The sequence below is a fragment of the Schistocerca gregaria genome, chromosome 4 (assembly GCF_023897955.1).
Source record: "Schistocerca gregaria isolate iqSchGreg1 chromosome 4, iqSchGreg1.2, whole genome shotgun sequence".
Classification (NCBI taxonomy): Eukaryota; Metazoa; Arthropoda; class Insecta; order Orthoptera; family Acrididae; genus Schistocerca; species Schistocerca gregaria.
In genome coordinates, this window is record NC_064923.1 from 163,827,509 (window position 1) to 163,848,414 (window position 20,906).

Genomic DNA, 20,906 nt, shown 5'->3' on the forward strand with positions numbered 1-20,906 from the left:
CTGGGAGACAGTCAAACGTTGCGAATACTTGCTGAAAAGTTTCGATGGTGAAGCTGAGAGCTGATGTTGTTCATTTCGAGCTGCTTCCTCTTTTTTGTTGTTAAACCGAGTTCCATGAAACCTCCGTTTCCTAAACACACCCCCCCCCCCCCAATTATGCATAATTCTTGACTTGCACACTTGCACGTAAAGGTTTGCGAATTCAACCCTCCACCTACTAATATGTGTTAGTATTGTCAGAACGTAAATAAACCACATGCAAAAACGTTTCCAGGCAAAGATATAGATGACAGCCAGAAATATATATGTCAGCCAAAGTTATGAAAAGAAAATGGTCTTCACACTAACAATAATTCTGCTGGAGGAAGTAGATTCCCAAATGTCGGAAAAGGTCGGAGTTGCCGCCAGTGCAGAGGTAATCAGTTAACAATTTAAAGCCATTTCTGAAGCTGCTATCACGGTGAAATTCACACACAACATATATTAAACTGTGTTGACCAACAAAGCCATATTCTTGAAATATCGTTATTTTTGACCAAAATCCATTACGTCCCTCGTTAAAAACAAGAATTACAAAACCAAAAATTATTACTTTTATCAACCCAGAATATATCTAACAAGCGATAATCATGGTAGACACTGGTTTTTCGATCCAGGTTAGATCCCCATAGGTGAACACCCTCTACAGAAATAAAAAAACCTGTAATGTTGCAGCACTCCAAAACCGCTGCTGCTAACCTGTCCAGTAATTCAGGGACATGGAACGAGTATACAGCGTCATTTCATTTTCCAGAGACAACATTTCATAGAGATCACCGGCCCAGACCGTGGCCACATCTACCTAGGACTCAGTTACCCGTTTCATTAACCTGCAACAGATATGTGTTACACACTGGGAAGAACATTTCATAAAATAAAATGTTGTCGGGTTTCCAATCGCGTCAGTTGCTTAAAACTAGAAAATAGGAACTGTTTTTAACCCACCTTGCAGTGGTTTATGTAACTAGTGTAATTTTAATAAATTGATGCGGTTGGAAACCCTAGAACATTTGATTCAACGTTATCTCCGCGAGACTCTGCATTCAAACATTTCATCAGCTTAACAAATAATATCCAAGCACGCGTAATGAGATCAGTATCTTCAGATTGCTAGTACTATTAGAGAAACACCAGTTTATTACGTTGGAAATTTGTGAGGATGCCCTTAAGTTTTCCTTATGAAGCATTCCTTTTAAAATATCACTACCACATTGATACGGACTGACCACTATTAAATGCAGTACCTTGTTCAGAAACACAGTCAGTACTCGATATTTCTCAAGTGACAGACCATAACAACAGCAGTGAACAGTTCCGAGAGCCTTCTTCAGTAAACTCTCAACAGAGGCACAGCACAATCATATCCTAATTCAAAAGTCAGCATTGTAAGTACGTACACCGTCACAAAACGCATCTATCACTTTTTCCGATGGAGAACTGATACTACTATTTTAGTGGTTAACAACGGTATGTTGATTTATTCTAATGTAGAATCTAACAGATCCTGACCATCCTCCACTATTAGAAAATTGGAACTATTTTTAACTCACCTTGCAGTAGTATATGTAATGGGATCTGATCAAATTTATTTAACAATAACACTGTTTGAGCAGGGCTCCAAGTACACCACTTATTCAGTGCCAGTTCCTTCGGCCCACCATCTACGCATCGTCTGCCGACTTCCGTCTTGCCCCACTCTCATCAGCAACCACCTCCCTCACCGCCGGCCACCGTGCCTGAGAATCTCCGCAGTTTCTCAGCCCGAAAATATGTCATCGCTCCTTAATGTAACTATAGATAACTAGCAAACATGGCACAGTGCCTTGTGATGTTTAGAATTTAGTTATGATTACACGATGGGTAGGTACTTCCAAAGGCATTACAATCTTACAGTTTCTTTCTTTTAGATAAAGTTCACAAATTTTTGTATTTGACAACGCTATGCAGAATTATTCAAATGTAAAATTTAACAGATCCTGATGATCGAGCAGTATCAGACAATTGCAGCTTTTTTATCTCACTCTACAGTGGTATATATAATTCGATTTGATCAAGTTTGTTTAATAATAACTGACCTTGTGAATAGACAACATATATACGTGTAAAATGTTAGACTTTTTGAGGAACTTGTATTTTAAAGTTTCATTACTGAAAGGTACCTTTGTGACGGCTTTCATGGTAAACATCAGCACATGAATTGAACATAAACCTTTCTTAATTCTCAGATACGATAAATGGTCTGGTTTTTTTCCAGAGCGCTTATCACAAAGGGGGTGAATGGCACATTTGTACACTTACATTACTAATAAGTAACATAAAACTTACATTACTACGTTCTGTAATAAATTCTTGCTAGTGCAGAACAAAACATCATGATGTGCATAAAGTCATAGTTACGAGAAAGAAAGGTTAGATATTGAGGTCTCTTCGCCCTCCAAATGTTTAGAGTTGAACTCTAGGCCGGGAAGAGGGATTAAGGGAAGGCAAGGATCATTCGGTTGTTGTAGGTTGTGGACATAAACGCAGGAATAATTTGAAAATGACTAGCCCAAGAGTTAAGCCCCGTTCTTTCGAAATGGAAGTTAGTGCTTTAGGAAATATGTAGCGCATCTCAGCGTTATTACAGAGCCATACTATTGTGTATGGCTGGTGTATGTATTGCGCTGAGGGTAAGAGCACACTGATACAATACTAAAGAACATAAAGGGATTAAAACAGTCTGCCAGAAGATGTGTACAAGGTGCGTAAATTGTCTATGATAAGAAAACAAAGTCACAAAATATTCTGGTTTAAGGAAGAAATTAAAATCAATGGACAAGCTTGTGTACGTTCCCTCTCTTGTTTCTTGAGGAATCGCAGTGATGGTTTCATACATACGGATGCAATCGTAATAGACAATGAGTAAAGCGTTGACGGCTGGGGATATATCCACGGAAACCACCCCTTGCATTGTCGGAAACCTATAAAAGAAAACACGAGGAGAGTCTTCGGCAGAGTTTCAGAGACGGCGAGTGATGTTTGCAGGCTGTGGCGACATCACCGCCACGTACAAAACGCCGGAGGCCTAAAAGCTGAAATTAGTGGTGGCGTCGAAGCTGTCTACTACAGAGGTACGGCGTGAGGTCCTAACTAAACATGGCCCGTCCAGAGTTGAGATAAACTCTTGCTTAATCTCGTGTTTCAGATTGTTATTTAATTTCCTGTTTCAGATTCTTATGTATATCATCTTGCAGATTGTTATTTAATTTCCTGTTCTTATGTATATCATCTTGTAGATTGTTATTTAATTTCCTGTTTCAGATTCTTATGTATATCATCTTGTTTCTGCATACGACGATGCCGAAGCTGCTCTGCACCTGTTTGTTATCGAATCGAGGAGGAGGCAGGCTTGCTGGCTCTCGTACTGACGTCACATTACGTTTTCATATACCACCATGACGGACCTTCACGGCTGCAGGTGCTGTGAGTGGCTATGAAGTAGTGGACAACATGATTGTGATACCAAAACAGTATGTACAAACATTAAAACGAGTGTGTGAACCTAAAACCTTGTATATGATAAAACTAAATAAATGTGAAATATGAAATCTGGCCTTGTTCATACATTGCTGTGTAGGTGTAATAGATGTGAAGGTTTATTTCTCAAAAATTTCACTAAAGCAAAAATTTAAAGCAAAAATATTTCTACCGAGCCTTTAAGAATCTGCTACCTATAAAAGAAAGGAAACAGTCTACTCACCAGCCTGTTAACTCCGAACCAGGGAACAAAAATTTAAACAGTTGCTTATAATTTTGCCGTTACATCTCAGACATGTAAGAAATGAGCCACCGGTCCTGTTTGCAGCAGAGAATTTGGTTTTTGTGCCATTTTTAAGTAATAGCTACGTATCAAATCGTCAGTTCACATCCACAAGACAGAATCTTATTGCCGTGCGTAATTGATTATTTTATATACAAGGCTGACAAATTCTAATGGCTCTGAAGAGGTTGAAAAATATTAGCTAACCAGTTGCAAAACAAAAGGTTTAGTACCCTTCCACCTATATTTCAATATTTCTAAAAACATCTTCTTCAGAAGGTGTAGGCCTTGTTACATTAAATGATGGTATATTAGATTAGCTGAAGCCGAGCGCCTCTTATTATGTGTAAAATAGACAAAAGAAAAATAGTCCCAAGCTACAGCTTTAGATAGCAGTCACATTTAGCGTACATTAGAATAAATGTTCACTGGCAAATATGCGCTGGTAGCGCCTCTTGTCAACACAAAATTATAGCAGGTGTCACAGGAAAAACACTTGCATACGTTATATGTGTATCATGCCAGGGACGAAGCCAACTGGTTGTCTGACTTTTCGTAACTCCTAAGATCTACACAGTTGCTGATTCGATGCCACATTTAAGATTTTGCTATCGGCTATTTTTTCTAGTGATTAAATACTCATTTGTTTATTTGTATAGGACGTAATCTATCTCTGGTTTGGGCGTCTTCCAAATATCTTTCTGAGAACATGCAAACCGAAAATACTGACTTAGGTGTAGCGAAAACGATTACACACATTATGCGAAGCCACAGCCTGCTTAGCGGTGTGCTGTACCTTTTATATATGCATTACACATCAGCCACAGGCCCAAACATCTTCCCCTGCAGTTCTGAAACATGCCCGTGTCACAGGGCCTAATTTACTACGTAATTGTGAGTCAATGTTCAACATGAGTTCCATGCGGTCAAGGCACACGCGTCACACATATGTAAGGCCATAGACCATTTTTACTCAACGTGATGTAGCAGAACTACTCTCCGCCACACACCGTATGTTATGAAACTAAAAAAGTAGTTACTCACTGTATTTGTTCTAGAAGTCATGTTACTCATTTGTCGAGTTACTTTCTTTCCTAATATCCTGTCGGCAACCTCTTGTATCATATTTTCACTTGCTACGTGGTTCACAGTTACGCATCATGTTTCTCTTTATGTCTGTAGAACGATGGGCTAACGTTAAAATGACTGAAACCTTCCCGTCTAATATTGGATGTACGTTTCCTTGCTGACTGAACGCTGCGTCTCTTAAAATCTTTTAACTGCTGCTCTGTCAAGACTACCTGCTGATTATTACGACGAAACATAAAATGTGTTGTCGCCGTGGCCCTCAGTCGTTACCTGAAATTATTAAGACTGATTCTTACCTTTAATTATTTATACTGGATCGCCATCTGACTGCTACAGCAAACTGTGGAATGAATATACTTACTTCTCTTTAACATAATTATAAGCTGCTGGTGGAGTTTCATAATACTTTGTGACTGGAATTCTTTAAGTTGAAGTTAATTTAGATTTGATAAAAGCTGAAGCTCAGTTTAGACTTTTCTTTTAAGATAACAATAAATTCCGTAAAGCATTTACGTGAATGATTTTGGGATAGAAAATTCTTAATGCATTTAATCTGGTAGAAGTTAACTATATTCTGAGAACGATCTTGACAAACAATTACAAGGGGTATAGTTCTCTACAAAAATTCTTAAAAAGTAGCGTTGCGCTACATACCTAATTTTCCATCAAAATTACATAACTATATTCTGAGAACGATCTTGACAAACAATTACAAGGGGCATAGTTCTTTACAAAAATTCTTAAAAACTAGCATTGCGCTACATATAGCGAGTGGCTGGCGAGCACACCGCTTCTTTCAAAGTGTTAATTCATACCTCGCTTACAGCGACCTCCTCTCATGTCTCGCTAGCTACGACTGCCTCGTCTCACATCTTACTCGCAACTGCTCGCTTCCAACGCTCAATGCTACAAAAGTGCGGTCTCGCCGCCAACAATGGTTTTTGGTGCAGACAATCCCTGCTACCATTACAGATGTATTACTGCGCGCTGTTTCCCGCTCTTTCTCAAAATGTATCTATGCGCGGTTTCCCGCTCTTTCTCAATAATACACAATGCAATTTAATTAACAAAACAATTTAAATAAGAAACAGTTCAGATAATTACATGCTAAAACAGTTTAAATACGCCTATTACATAATTACATGACTGAGTACTGGATTGTTTACTAATCGTCTAGCAGATAATTACATCAAATTTATCCTCGTGCCAATGATTTACTTATTTTGTGCCCGTGTATTTTCTCGTCAGTGATAGCTACAGTTCTCTTTCAGAGAACTAAGATTTTTTAGAATTTTGATTATTAGATACCTACGATAGGTTAAATAGGTATCTGAACGTACAGAACAGCTTCGACATTACTCTTGTAAAGAGTGATTAGCACATACACATCCACAGGGAATTTTATAAGACCGTACATGTTCAAGTACATAGTGGAATTGATATTCGTGGATTATCAATTTCAGTTGAAGGTGTCTGTATTGGACGCGCATATGGGTGTTCCCCCATCCATGTACGTTGAGAGAAGAGTCTCAGATGTTTGTGTAAATAAGCACCTCATACACATATGGCCACCGACCTACTATCGATATAAACCCGTCCAGGCGATATAAGCGTTACTTGGCGAAGAATGACTGCTAATCGGACTCACGCACGGTGCGTGTATTATCATTGAGGTACTGTCCGTGTGGAGAATGAGGAAGGCACCCGATTTGTTGAGTTCAACTGGCAGACTGTGATGGCCCGGGGGCTCGGCAAGAGCATTTCGGAGCCTGCACGACTTATCTGGTTTCGAAAAGTGCTGTGGTGTCTGTCTATACAACCGCATCCAGACGTCGTGAGATTGGGCTGCCATGCCTCGTTAGTACTGTCGGACGTCGTGGCTGAGCAGAATGGTAGAACAGTAAAGGCGGCGAACCGTGGCTGAATAAGCATCAGACTGTAATGGTGAACAGCGTACAAGTCTGATGGTTTCTGATACACCCACCATCACGCCGATGGCAAACAGCAAATCCGTCGTCTTCCAGGAGAACGGCTTCTTGCCATTTGCACTGTACGGAGGTTTCGTTATGCTCCAGGGAACATTCAGTTAGGCATCCACGGGTCTAGTGGAGCTCGTGCAAGACACCACGACAGCCAAGGAGGATCGTAGACCGTCTGGAACCTCGCGGCCGCTACGGTAGCAGGTTCGAATCCTACCTCGGGCATGGATGTGTGTGATGTCCTTAGGTTAGTTAGGTTTAAGTAGTTCTAAGTTCAAGGAGACTGATGACCACAGCAGTAAGTCCCATAGTGCTCAGAGGCATTTTTTGAGGATCGTAGACTGGTTGCAGACCACGTACACCCCTTCATGACGATCATGTTTCCCGACGGCAGGCATTTTTCACCAAGATAATGCGCCATATCACGCGGTCAGGAATGTGATGGATTGGTTCGATGTAAACAGTGGCGAGTTCGAATTGATGTGGTGGTCTTCTAGCTCGTTATATCTAAAAGCGATCGAACACATCTTGGCGTCAGAGCATATCGCCCTCTTTCCCGGAATTTACGGGATTTAGGTGATTAGCGTGTGCAGATGTGGTTCCAGCTCCGTCCAGCGACCGACCATGAACTCACAGTTTCCATGCCAAAGCGCGTCGCCGCTGTTATCCGCATAAAAGGTGGAGATACCGGCTTTTAGGAAGGTGGTCATAATGTTGTGGCTGATCAGTGTACAATTTAGAGGCAATGGGCTAGTTGTCCGATCATTTTTTGTTGGCTTCAGAAGTGTTTTCGTCTGCGGTGTGGCCACTAGTTGGTACATCAGTCATTCCGAGTCGTTTGAATCTTACAATTCGTAGTCGTTTTTCCGGAAGGCCTTTACTAACCATACCTCATGAAATTCCTGTAAATTGCGGGGTCGATGTTTGTAGGTGCGAAACTGACGCCCGTTACCGTTCCATGTGTGTTCCCATGCATTAGTATAAGGTAAATCTTATGGCCAATGAATTAACGTGAGTTTACTATCATGCTCCTCAAACTTTGTGGGTCAATGAAGCAAAAATAGTAGCATATTTCTGCTCAATGGTACAAGGGAGTGCAATGGATCACATACTGAATATCCTGACCGGTGGGAAGTGAGCATAAGATTATGGGATGGAGGGGGAAAGCCACTGCTTCTAGGGAAATTGTTTCACAACACAAAATTAAACTGCAATAGATACGAATGATGGTTTCCCTATGCTACAGCACAAACGGCGCCCTTGAAATTAACAAACGCAGCAGGGTTCTAGGATGCCCACAACACTCTGAGCTCCGCCAGCCATTTTTATACAGAGCACTGCATGGCATTACCAACATAAAAACCTAAACAGCCTACTTACACATTCGCCACCGTAAGTTTTTGGGAGGAGGAATGGGACGGGGGCAGTGGGAGGTGTTAAACTTCGACAATGCTGCCAACGTAGACTACTTAATTGTTGTTTATAATTGTAGTTCATTTTCGTTTTCAGGGTGGGTCGTTAGATAAAGCACACAATTACACACCAATATCCTTGACGATATCCTTATGTAGAATATGAAGCATGTTTTACACTCGTGAATTACGACATCAATAGGTGATGGAGATCTCCTCTATCAAATTCAACATGGATTCCAGAAACACTGAGCTGAAAAAGAAATTGAGAGGATATCCCAAAGGAGAGACTGAAGGCCGTTACTGTTTCAAATACATATGAACTATTTGATGGATAACATCGGAACTCCTTGAGACTGTTCGTGGACGACTTGTTCTTTACAAGGAGGCTGCAGCTCCACAACACTAACAAGATACAAGAAGAAGTTTATTATCAAAAAGTGTCTACCAACATTCAAATTCTTCCCACATTCGCCACCTGGAGTGTGGATGACGACATACTGTATTTAGAGAAAGTAAAACTCACATGTAATTTTACTAATGGTAGTTCTTTCTACGCAAGAAACATGGATGGAAAACAAATGGCGGAAACGAAATTGGTATCAGAAGTACCATTCATCACACATATTAAAGTGGCTTATAGAATACAGATTTAGACAGACGAAAATTTGTACAAGTCTTAGCGTCGAGCAGGTTTTTCCTTATTACCAGTAAGCTTAGTTAGTAGGTTACTTGAGTCGCATGTTACAATCATTATCTTCTAATTGAAACGTTTTTAAGCGATAAGACTAGGAAGAAACCTAAGTAGAAAATAAATTAACTGATTCTTTTGTCGCTTCTTGGTAGAGCAAGTGCATACTTCATCGTCATCATCATCATCATCATTTAAGACTCATTATGCCTTTCAGCGTTCAGTCTGGAGCATAGCCCCCTTATAAAATTCCTCCATGTTCCTCTATTCAGTGCTAACATTGGTGCCTCTTCTGACATTAAACCTATTACTTCAAAATCATTCTTAACCGAATCCAGGTACCTTCTCCTTGGTCTGTCCCGACTCCTCCTACCCTCTACTGCTGAACCCATGAGTCTCTTGGGTAACCTTGCTTCTCCCATGCGTGTAACATGACCCCACTATCTAAGACTGTTCGCCCTGAATGCTACATCTATAGAGTTCATTCCCAGTTTTCCTTTGATTTCCTCATTGTGGACACCCTCCTGCCATTGATCCCATCTACTAGTACCTGCAATCATCCTAGCTACTTTCATATCCGTAACCTCAACCTTGTTGATAAGGTAACCTGAATCCACCCAGCTTTCACTCCCATACAACAAAGTTGGTCGAAAGATTGAACGGTGCAACAGATAACATAGTCTTGGTACTGACTTCCTTCTTGCAGAAGAGAGCAGAGATCTTAGCTGAGCGGTCACTGCATTAGCTTTGCTACACCTAGCTTCCAGTTCTTTCACTATGTTGCCATCCTGTGAGAATATGCATCCTAAGTACTTGAAACCGTCCACCTGTTCCTCAATCCGTTTATATTTCTTTCCCACTGACATTACTTTCGTTTTGGAGATGTTAATCTTCATACCATAGTCCTTACATTTCTGATCTATCTTTGAAATATTACTTTGCAAACTTTCAATCGAATCTGCCATCACAACTAAGTCATCCGCAACATTTGATCATTTTCAACATTTGATCCATAAATAATATGAACAATAGTGGAGACAGGTTGTAGCCTTGTATTACCCCTTAAACTACTCTGAACCATGAACTCAATTTACCGTCAACTCTAACTGCTGCCTGACTATCCATGTAAAGACCTTTAATTGCTTGCAAAAGTTTGCCTCCTATTCCATAATCTCGTAGAACGGACAATAACTTCCTCCTAGGAACCTGGTCATATGCCTTTTCTAGATCTATAAAGCATAGATACAGTTCCCTGTTCCACTCATAACACTTCTCCATTATTTGCCGTAAGCTAAAGATCTGGTCCTGACAACCTCTAAGAGGCCTAAACCCATACTGATTTTCATCCAGTTGGTCCTCAACTAATACTCGCACTTTCCTTTCAACAATAACTGACAAGATTTTACCCACAATGCTGATTAAAGAGATAACTCTGTAGTTGTTACAATCTTTTCTGCTTCCATGTTTAAAGATTGGTGTGATTACTGCTTCTGTCCAGGCTGATGGAACCTGTCCCTACTCACAGGTAGACCTTGTATTCTCCCACTTCCTCTTCTTTCTCACCCCTTACCCGAATGTCACTAACAGCTAAAACGTCCAGTCCCATCTTACTTGCAGCCTCTGCCAGCTCTACCTTCTTCCCTGAGTTTCCCCCATTGATATTAATAGCTCCCCATCTCATTACCATTTGTTTGCCAAGTCGTATCTTGGGAGTCCCTGGTTTGTCAGGTAGAGGCGGGACTCCGTCACCTCCAAAGATCCGAGGCATTTTGCTCTGATTGTTGCCAGCATCATATTTAATGTACCAGCGAAGCAGGTTTCTAGCCTTACTTGCCCCAGGTCCCATTGGGTTTTATCCCTAACGGTTGAGGGACTAACCGCTGGATTTGGTAGTCTTTGCCGTACGAGCACAAAGGTGACCAAGATTCAGAATATGTCCGAGATGCCCTGACTTCTTCCAAAGTAACTGGTATCCGGACTGTCAGGACCACTTACTTGGCCACTCATACATTGCTCGTAGTTAATGAACTAGGACATGACTACAGGAACCCACACCATAAGCATACTTATAAACGAAAATCTAGATGTTTTGCATGTTCTGGAGTATTAATTAATTTTCGTCACAGGATTTCGACTCTGAAGGCTGTTATCAAATATCAACCGACTAACTTCATCAAAGAAAAATAAATTCGTGAGGAATATGGAAAAGATATCACACTGCAGGTGTGCTGTAACAAACATAGAGTAAATGACTGCTTCTAAATACCATGCAAGATGAGAAGAGCCTTTTAAAATAACCCCCAAAGGCAGGGATCCCAATTTTTAAAATGACTTGAGAATGATTACGGAAAGTGAAAATTATATAACACGATATTGAAAATAAAATATTTAACAAACATAGGTTCATTTTGTTAAACAACTCTATGGTTTAAAGTCTGGATGTAGGACAGTTTTCTCCAATGCTCAAAACTGGTCTTAGACGAACTGGTCATCTCATAATTTTGCGTGAGCAACAGATCGTCATTTTTGGACAAATTTTACATAAAAATTAGCCATTACTCAACGATTTATTTACAACATTTCAGTATTAGAAGAAAGACAAAATGACATGATAACATCACTTTAGCGTACAGATCTCCGGTTTCCTAACAGCTTAAATATTTGAGACAATTCCTCCAAAGTCATACGGTTTATAACAGTGTATAATATGTAGCTGTATACATGGAAGAACCCTGGAGATACTAAAAGGTATCAGATAGATTACATAAGGGTAAGACAGAGATTTAGGAACCAGGTTTTAAATTGTAAGACATTTCCAGGGGCAGATGTGGACTCTAACCACAATCTGAGGAAACTGCAGAAATGTAGGAAATTAAGGAGATGGGACCTGGATAAATTGAAAAAACCAGAGGTTGTACAGAGTTTCAGGAAGAGCATAAGGGAAAAATTGACAGGATTTGGGGAAAGAAATACAGTAGAAGAAGAATGGGTAGCTTTCAGGGATGAAGTAGTGAAGGCAGCAGAGGATCGAGTAGGTAAAAAGACGAGGGCTAGTAGAAATCCTTGGGTAACAGAAGAAATATTGAATTTAATTGATGAAAGGAGAAAATATAAAAATGCAGTAATTGAAGCAGGCAAAAAGGAATACAAACGTCTCAAAAATGAGATCGACAGGAAGTGCAAAATGGCTAAGCAGGGATGGCTAGATAACAAATGTAAGGATGTAGAGGCTTATCTCACTAGGGGTATGATAGATACTGCCTACAGGAAAATTAAAGAGACCTTGGGAGATAAGAGAACCACTTGTATGAACATCAAGAGCTCAGATGGAAACCCAGTTCTAAGCAAAGAAGGGAAAGCAGAAAGGTGGAAGGAGTATATACAAGGTCTATACAAGGACGATGCACTTGAGGACAATATTGTGGAAATGGATGAGGATGTAGATGAAGATGAAATGGGAGATATGATATTGCGTGAAGAGTTTGACAGAGCACCCGGAGTAGACAACATTCCACTGGAACTACTGACAGCCTTGGGAGAGCCAGTCCTGACAAAACTCTGCCATCTGGTGAGCAAGATGTATGAAACAGGCGAAATACCCTCAGACTTCAAAAAGAATATAATAATTCCAATCCCAAAGAAAGCAGGTGTTGACAGATGTGAAAATTAACGAACAATCAGTTTTTAAGCCACTGCTGCAAAATACTAACACGAATTCTTTACAGACGAATGGAAAAACTAGTAGTAGCCGACCTTGGGGAAGATCAGTTTGGATTCCGTAGAAACACTGGAACACGTGAGGCAATACTGACCCTTTGGCGTATCTTAGAAGAAAGAATAAGGAAAGGTAATCCCTACGTTTCTAGCATTTCTAGGCTTAGAGAAAGCTTTTGACAATGTGGACTGGAATACTCTCTTTCAAATTTTAAAGGTGGCAGGGGTAAAATACAGGGAGCGAAAACCTATTTACAATTTGTACAGAAACCAGATGGCAGTTATAAGAGTCGAGGGACATGAAAGGGAAGCAGTGGTCAGGAAGGGAGTAAGACAGGGTTGTAGCCTCTGCCCGATGTTATTCAATCTGTATATTGAGCAAGCAGTAAAGGAAACAAAAGAAAAATTTGGAGTAGCAAAGGACTTGGAAGAGCAGTTGAATGGAATGGACTGTGTATTGAAAGGAGGATATAAGATGAAGATCAACAAAAGCAAAACGAGGATAATGGAATTTTGTCGAATTAAGTCGTGTGATGCTGAGGAAATTAGATTAGGAAATGAGACACTTAAAGTAGTAAAGGAGTTTTGCTATTTGGGGAGCAAAATAACTGACGATGGTCGAAGTAGAGAGGATATAAAATATAGACTGGCAATGGCAAGGAAAGCGTTTCTGAAGAAGAGAAATTTGTTAACATCGAGTATAGATTTAAGTGTAAGGAAGTCATTTCTGAAAGTATTTCAATGGAGTGTAGCCATGTATGTAAGTGAAACTTCGATAGTGTGGACAAGATGAGAATAGAAGGGCAGTGTGGATGGTAATAATCGTAGAGGGAGACCTAGAGATGAATACACTAAGCAGATTCAGAAGGATGTAGGCTGTACTGGGAGATGAAGAAGCTTGCACAGGATAGAGCAGCATGGAGAGCTGCATCAAACCAGTCTCAGGACTGAAGACCGCAACAATAACAACAATATATTCAAGTCACCACTGATAATAATCCGCAAAGAAATTTAAACTGTATCTGAGTCTGAAAATAACGTTCATTGGAGACTTCATTCACTGCAGTGCATAGCCTGATTACTAATGCCCAGTTTATCTATACTTAAACTGACTTGTTTAAAGCATTGATCAATAAAAGATGTGGTATTATCAGTTACGAAACACCTGAGGCGGTTTAAACGTTCCAAAAATAGCTCCCAGTATCTACCAGCTGTAATTTTGTTAGGTAGCACCTACACTAAACTGGTATTACCAATTTTCGATCCACGTAGAGGACCTAGAAAATCCACATAAATGTTAATAAAAGCCTTATCTCCCGATTGGTGATAAATGTCCTACGATTCCATTTTGGGCTTTTAACGGGACATCCTCTCCTAGCATGACTTTTCTTCTACAGTTGCGTCGATATCAGTATTATTTTTCGAATTTTGGTCATGTCGGTATTTTCTCAGTTGCTTTTCTGAAAACTCTCATACAATTTAATACACAGGATGTTATATTTCAAGCAAAAATTTATGAAAAAGAATTGTTTTATAAAATATTTTATTTTCTATGACATTATCTATGAGTATTGGTTCTTAACGTACAGTTGAAATTATTTTATTTTAGAAATGTCTGAGCCGGCCACTATGAGCGAACGGCTCTAGGCGCTGCAGTCCGGAACCGCGCTGCTGATACGGTTGCAGGTTCTAATCCTGCCTCGGGATGTGTGCGATATCCTTAGGTTAGTTAGGTTTAGGTATTTCTAAGTCTAGGTGACTAATGACCTCAGATGTTAAGCCCCATACTGCTTAGAGCCAGAAATGTTTCCAGTTACGAATTATTTGCACACTAATGATTTCTATCGTTAATTACACAATATTGCAATGTTTACTATAATTGTGGATTCATTTAAGAAACAATAATCGACATTAATAATGTAACGAAAACTATTAGGCATTCATTTGTGAACAAAAATTGTATACACTTTGCAATATCGTTATTTCCGCAGAAGATGTGAACCGTAACCTTGCCTCTGGTGTGATCGGACGTATTATTGCGTAATACGTGCGAACAATGTAATCTCGACTATGTTAATGTGAAAAATCAAAATGCTGTATGATATACGAAAGTGTGAGAAAATCAATCGAAAATATATTTACATAAAAAATTCTGCAACGACCATCTTAAAATTTATTTAGTTCAAATCAACCGTGAGGATTTGATGTTGGATTTTCAGCTTCAAGAATCAGACCCCTAGCCAAGAAGAGCTTGAGCCATCTCAACATGACGAGCTAAGTAAACTTCAAAGTTTATTGTAATTTTCGTTCCTCTCAAATCTTCGTAAAAGACTTTCTTTATTAACTACTTGGACTGCGTATTGTTTAATGTGGACAATAGATGGAAGAAGGAAGGAGGCGGGATATAACAAACTGGATGCTGTTTTTTGGTACCATTACTTAACCCTTGCAAAAGAAAGCAAATTTCTAGAGAAATGTTTCATCGATCATATTGAACACTAAATGCTTACGTACTCGTGACTTATGAAAACATCCATAGAGAAATTCCACCAGTTCTTTGGGAACATCTACCTTATATTTATTATCACCGTGGGCTTACAACAGATGAGATTTCTGTTAGAGATTCTACCTACTAACTTCTCTCCAATTTGTCCCTAACTTTCCTCAGTTTTCTTGATCTCGTAATTAACTGACAACATGGATTAGCTGAGGAATCTAATATAAAATCGGGCTCGCCAATGGAAACCTCTCATGATTTTTTGTGGGCTGGTCATTTATTTGGTTAACATTACTCCGATCTGACGCCATATTCAGCGACTCCTTTATATTATGCGTCTCTAATTTCTCAACTTATAGTACCCAGTTGGGAGCATGCTTTTGATTCTCTAAGTTAACTTTTTAAAGTTATAAATAGTAGCGAAATTTCTCCATCATAAATAAAACCACTAATGCTTCTCACACAAAACAGGAGCATTTAATTTTCTAAATCACTGTTGTTTCTCGAGGCATAAGCAACCACCACCTTGCCCTTTTCTTTATCTTGAAATAATGCTGCTACTATTCCCAGTGCCGATGTATGAATTTGAAGGATAAATTACACAGTTCCGATAGAGCTAACAGAAGTGTTCATTCCAATTCTTATTTCAGTGCCACGAATGAGGCTATTTGCGATGGACCCAAAATATCTGGCATCATTTCCTGTGTAATTTGTCCAACAAATTTTGAAAGAAATTGGTAATACCTTTGAGTCTGACAACTTGTTAACTTTTTGTGGGGTAAGAAACTGACTAATCATTTTCTATCCATGATCAGTTAAGTATTGTCCTTGGAAATTACATTTTAAAATCTTCAAGTGTGATTTAGTAAAAACTAACTTTCGTTGTTTAACTGTTATACCAGCCTTCCTTAACCGCCTAAAAGCCTCCTGGATATTTTTATAAACTCATGAATGGACCTAGAAAATATCAACATGTCATCTAGGTAGTGATGGGCATTGTGAAATTTAATGGCAGTAAACAGACCGTCGATTAACTGAGAGATCACATTTGTGCTTGGGAGCGAGCGAATGAATTCGAACAAAAATCTGATCTGGCCAACCTTGCCATTGCAGGCTTCGAACTTTTCCGCAACTGCGTCTCGCTATACGCTTGATTCAGGTGCAGATCGCTAAAAATATGCCCTTCGTTATGCTATCCAAAACAGGAGTGTATATCGGGCAGTGTGAAAGACGTTAATACAACCATTACGTCCAGTTTCCACACTCTGATATTCGCCATTAGATTCCACAACCCGAAGAATCGTAGCAGCGTAAGGAGACTTAGGACGAGTTCATCCTTGTAGTAAAACTTATCGCCATTATTCTTAATACCTACACCCTAGGGGGTGATGATCTATATGGGGCCATTGTAACCATGGAATCAGCGGTCGACTTAATCCGACAATCAAACGGCTGAATCACTCCAGATGCTTGTATTACAGCATCTGAGGTTTCAGCACAAACTACCTTGGTAGGTATTTTAACAAATTTCTCTAAATACGCTGGTTGCTTATTTAATCAATCTGGGTCCTCCACACTTTTTTTATCATGTACTAAGTTTATCACAAGCAAGCGTTGCCATACGTCTTGGAACTGCTGGCAAAACTGAAACTTAAAATAAAAATTTCCTTCCGTCCAATGTGGAATCAAACCGCCGTTGGCGATACACTTGGCACACTACATACAAATGTCGATTAAATTCTCTACCGCTTTAGTACTGACATATCATGTAAAGATCCACCAATTGCTGCCTTGAACTGCTGGCATTTCTTTACACTCGGGAATGGTTTACCAACGGCAAAATTACTACCATGTGTTTAACAGTAGCTTTCCCCACTTACAAATAACCTGATTAGCAACAAACCAGTTGTAATTGACTGCGGAAGTAATACTGCCCATGTCAAGTAACGCACATATTTGTTCGTTATTTAATTAAACATATACAAACAGCAAGGGTGGTGTTCTGTTATCTATAATACCGCTAATTAATTTCTAATTCATTCGCTTGGGTTTTCATAATTCTTGCAGTCAGCTCTATTCCAACACCCATTTCCTTTTCAAATGGACAGGTTCCCCTACAATTCGTATAAACTATATTTGGATAGCCTTTTCTTTAATTCCTTCTGAACTAATCACTCTTTCTTTTTTATTCGTAAGCTGCACTCTCACTCTCCCTTTTAAATCCGTATTATTAGAGGAACCTTCCCTTATGACCTAGCTCTTCTTCTGGGAATCCAAAAATTCTGTAACCTGAATATCATGGAGTACATCACCTAATCAGGCTAGTGTTCTGGAGGAAGTACCAAGCACTACTCATTGCCTATTATTAGGTGTTAATCCACATATGACGCACCGATTGTTCTTTGGCGTACGAGAGATATACAACACACTCTTCTTAACTCAATATGTGCAGTTTACCACCGATTCCTGAGTTCCTCGTACGTAGCCATATTGTTAATTTACTGACTCCTACTAACCTCTGGAAGGAATTATGCGCAAGGTCAAGCCCGAAATTTCTTTAACGTGTTATTTTCCTGTATGGCCTGTAGTATTTCTTCAAGCAACAAATCTCTCATTTTCACTGTTATTAATCTTAAAACATCCATATCTTTCACCTCGATTGCCATCGACAGTAAATTAAGGAATCATAACAATCTGTTTTCTTGAATTTAAAGATAAGCTAGAATAGTCACCCAAAAATCCCCTCATTGAATTTTGAACTTTGGCGAAAAGAGTTACAGAGCTCACCCGCCTGCCAGCACGACACCGAACTTTCTGATTGGCTTCAATTCTAGATTCACTTCATTTTGTATTATAAACCTGATAAGCTTTGGTGACATTAAAAGCAACGGTGGTAACATTAAGAGTGCAACGGGAATACCACTGTTAAATGCAGAGGAGAGAGCAGATAGTTGGAAAGAATACATTGAAAGCCTCTATGAGGGTGAAGATTTGTCAGATGTGATAGAAGAAGAAACAGGAGTCGATTTAGAAGAGCTAGGGGATCCAGTATTAGAATCGTAATTTAAAAGAGCTTTGGAGGACTTACGGTCAAATAAGGCAGAAGGGATAGATAACATTCCATCAGAATTTCTAAAATCATTAGGGGAAGTGGCAACAAAACGACTATTCACGTTGGTGTGTAGAATATATGAGTCTGGCGACATACCATCTGACTTTCGGAAAAGCATCATCCACACAATTCCGAAGACGGCAAGAGCTGAGAAGTGCGAGAATTATCGCACAATCAGCGTAACAGCTCATGCATCGAAGCTGCTTACAAGAATAATATATAGAAGAATGGAAAAGCAAATTCGCTAGGTGAATTCAGTTTGGCTTTAGGAAAAGTAAAGGCATGAGAGAGGCAATTCTGACGTTATCATTTCATGGCGGCTGCAGTGTAACACGTGTTAAGTTCGGCTCGCGAAATTTAGTCGAATTCGAAGGTGTTCTCGCAGGTGGTGTTGTCTAGTACAAGTGGAAATCGTGTAAACAACAGTGTTCTGTGCAGTAGTGCTATTTTTTTTTCTGTGCTCCGCCAATATCTGCGAGAAAATGGTAAACAGAAGAATCAACAGCAGCGCGTCCAGCAGCGGGGAAGCAGCAGGTGCGGCGGGCCTGCTCCTGGCGGAAGGTGTGGCCGCGTCTCCCGGTATAGCGGAGTTGGTTCGCTCTGAGGTAAACGCTGCGCTTCGCGATAAAAACAATCTCGATCTGATAGCAGGCACCATATCAGATACTGTAACGGCAGCAGTATTGGCCAAAATGCGTGAAACTGTTGAGGCCAATACTGCCGAAATTACAGCACTAAAAAAGTCTGTGTCTGAATACGAGAAAAAGGCACGAGAGTTGGAAGTGAAACTATCTGCCGCCACAGACGAGCTAGAACAGTACCAAAGGCGAAATAGTCTACGACTGTTTGGAGTAGCAGAAAATAAAGAAGAAGACACGGACAACCTGCTTATACAGGTTGCGCGTGAAAAATTAGGCGTCGAAGTGACCAAGGCAGACATTGACAGGAGCCACCGGGTGGGACGAAAACTACCAGGTGCTACCAAACCTCGTCCAATAATTATTAAATTTGTGTCGTACCGAAAAAGGGCTGAGATCTTTACCCAGAAGAAGAAGTTAGCAAGGACAGGGATTACAATAAGGGAAGATCTGACACACGAGCGGCTAAAGATTTTAAACAGTGCCATATCCCATTTCGGTCTTCAGAATGTGTGGACTCAGGATGGCAGAGTAATCATTAAGACTGCAGCTGGAAAGAAGACAGTCACAAACATGACAGAACTAAATAGTATTAAGTGAACCTACTCGAGCCAAAAGTCAAACTTAACACCATTTTCAAATTTTAACAGTCCTATACTCAGATATAGTCTTGTAATTGTATTAACTTTTTAATTATTTGTACCTTCAACTAATTGTTTTTGTAACTTATTAACTTTTCAATTATTTGTACCTTCAACTAATTGTTTTTGTAACTGTATTAACTTTTTACTATTTTTGTGTCTTTAGCTGTAGCCATTGCTTAGTTTTAGTTACTGCTAATACTTTTTTCATTTTCTCAGTTTATTCTCTTCCATTCTGTAATAGTTCTATTGCAATTATTTGTCTCTCCTTTAGTTCATTAGTCAACCATCTCTTCGGTTTAAATTGTTCATAACAAAAATTACTATCAATATCACTTTAGCAAATTTCAATTTAATTCTAGCTTCCTACAATACTCTATTAAATATTAAGCTTTCTTCTCTCTGCTGGCAGCATCGGCCTCTTAAATCACTCCTCTTTCCTTTATTTCCACCCTAAGCTGTTTCAAATACTCTAATTACACTTTTCCTCTTACGACATAGGATACTCAGTGACACACAGCTGTCACCATTTTGGTCATATTCTCCCTGCACCGAATACCACTAATCCAGTTTCTATACTCCCGCAACCTCAGGAAATCTCTTGCAGTCGCTTTTCTTTCGGCTCTCGTGGAGTCACAAACAGGGCGCGCAAAATCTCGGACACCCCTGGAATATGTCACTTGGCGGAAACACCGGTCAGTGCCCCTCGCGGCAGGTAGTGCCTAACAAAGGGACAAACCAGTCTGCCACCCTACTCCAGGCTGCTCAGCGGAACGCGTCCGAGCTTTTAGCAGCTCACTGCAACATTCAGTCTTTACCTGCGCATTACGAAGAACTTAGCCTCCTCTTCCACCAACTAAACTACCACGTAATCCTCTTATCCGAAACGTGGTTGAAACCACACATATCCTCTGCATCTATTCATCTCCCAGGGTACACATTTCTTAGGGCAGACAGATCAAAAAAGCGAGGTGGCGGGGTCGGCGCATATATACGAACAGATCTCAAAGCGAAAGTCTTATGTACGTCAAATCCTGCTGAAGAAAAAGAGGCTGAATTCATGTTCATTGAAATAAATATACAAAGTCGGAAATTCTTGACTGGCGTCGTGTACAAGCCGCCAAAAATAAGCTCAATGAGTTCCTTCCAGTCGGAATTACATTCACTTCAGTGTCAATACGAACATGTCATCGTAATGGGTGACTTGAACATAGACCTGCTAAGAGACACTCCCTCCGCAATAAACCTAAGAAGATTGTTTAGTTGCAATAGCATGAACATTCTTCCATTACAAC